Raw genomic sequence first — 2,294 nt, forward strand, 5'->3', positions numbered from 1 at the left:
AAGTGTGATCACCTTCCGTTTAGTCTAGACATACTGATTTGTAAATCTAATTTGATGTATTTGTCTGTCTTAAATCACGTTAGTGAACCGACAGAGCAAAGAGAGAAGTGCATCACGACTTCTACGAGCAAATGATTATGCCACAGTAGTGTTACAACAACGCTTGCTCGTACTGTTGGCACAATGCAGATGCCGCTACTACTCTGCCATCTGTGGGCCACACTGAGCAACTGATGTTTGGCACTCCGCTCAAGTGTAACCAAATGCAGTAAGTAATTTTTTTTCCTATTTTGAAGACCTTTGTTGCAGTGTGCGATTTGCAGGGGGGGGGGGGGATTTCCCTCCCTCTGCATCAGGCCATCCCCTCCTCTGGTTTTAGTTTATGCGTCCCAACCGGGGATGTTTATTTCCCATGCACTGGACTAAAACTTTACATATAGTTTAAATTTGTGGAGCCGAACACTGAAAGTTTTTTAATATGTTTCAGTTTTCTATCATCAGAATAAGTACAGCTTTTCACAAATGTGCCTCTACTTTTTGAATTCCCTTCATATACTTGTATGTAGAGGATTTTGTAAATAAGCTTTACCTATAATGTACTTTTAAAGATATAACAAGGGATGGCTTTTCTGATAGTGCATACACGTGAATAGTGAGTTTCGGCATTAACATCTATTTATAAATAGCTGTTTAACCATGCGTAACGCCACAGTCCAAGCTAGTAACATACATAGTTCTAATAACGCCCGAAGACATCCCCCCCACTGGTAAAAGCACAAATAGCACCCTGCTTTGTTGCCGTAGATGAAATAGACTCATATCGCAACTAAACCTATTTTGATCGTTTATGGAGTGGCTATAAACGAACGTGGATCTGAAATATTTAAACAGCATGTATCTCACACTCTCTTCACATATATGATAGTGGATGCTATATAGCTTCGTTACAAAATTAAAATAATCCCTTCCAAAACCCAGGCGATCATTGTAGGCAAAGCCACCCCTTCCTTCCGCCTCCTCTATTTCTACATCATCATCTATGGCCGTCCTATCGCCCACACCCCCACCCTTAAGTACCTTGGTGTCACCCTTGACCATCACCTCTCCTGGACCCCCCACCTCCGGACGATCCAAGCCAAGGCACGCTTCCGACTCTGTCTCCTCAAGTTGCTTTCTGGCCGCAACTGGGGTCTGGACCCCTCCACCATCCTCCATACCTATAAATCCCTCATTCGCCCTAGCCTTTGCTATGCCCACCCTGCCTGGATCTCCACTCCCCCTACCTTTTACAAATCCCTTCAGATCCTAGAACACCATGCTCTTCGCCTCGCCTATCACATCCATCCTCCCTCCCCCACACGGATCCTGTACGACCTTATTCCCTTCCCCCACCTCCTACTTTTCCTCGAACGGATACGGATCCTCTACACCTCCTGTAAACTCGATCCTCCTCACCCGCTGGTCTCTCCCATCCTCTCCCGCCCCCATCCACTGCCGCACCTGTATTTCCACATCCCACCTGCTCTCCATCTCTCCACTCTCCATACCCTCTCCCAAGGTGGCTTCCCCCAGCTCCCCCTCCCTGATGATGCCCTCCTCCCCTCCATCTACCCCTCCTACCAACTTTGATCACCCCTCTCTCATCCTGTGTGTGTTCCTATGGGCACCCTCTCTCTCCCTTCTCTTCCCCTTCCCTCCCTCCTCCCTTTTCTCCCCACTCCTCCCCCGGGCTTCCACTACCCCTATTCCTCCACTCCTCCTACCATCTCCTCTGCTATTGGCATCTTTGCTCTCCTCTCTCCCTCCCCCTCCCCCTTCTTCCCCTCTTGGCAGGTCCCTGGACTCGCACATGTTACATGGACATTCGCGTGCTGGAGATCATCGCCATCAGTTTCTCGTGTGTGTGCCATCGTGTTTGTGTTTAGTGTTTGCCGTCACTGTCCAACGTGCACCTGAGCCGTCGAAGTCGTCAGTGTTTGTGCGCTGTGCCAACTGTTTTTCGTGTGTTTCTTGTCGAGTGTGAACGGCTTCGTGTTTTTTGTATTCTGTCTCCTGTTTTTGCTCACCATTTTGTTCAGTCTATGTGTCTTCTTCATATTTTTCATTGTCAATACTGAGGCTGAAGAGCAGCGTAGGATGCTGCTGCCAGCCCACCTGATGTACAGGTGTTTAAAATAACAATAAAGAAAAAAACAAAAAATTTAAATAATCCACCCCCCCTCCCATCTGCCTCGGCTATGGTGTGTCATCTTTGTGCTGACATTTTAGTACAGTGTTTACAGTGAATGATCAGT

This window comes from Schistocerca piceifrons, unplaced genomic scaffold (assembly GCF_021461385.2).
Source record: "Schistocerca piceifrons isolate TAMUIC-IGC-003096 unplaced genomic scaffold, iqSchPice1.1 HiC_scaffold_837, whole genome shotgun sequence".
NCBI classification, from domain to species: domain Eukaryota; kingdom Metazoa; phylum Arthropoda; class Insecta; order Orthoptera; family Acrididae; genus Schistocerca; species Schistocerca piceifrons.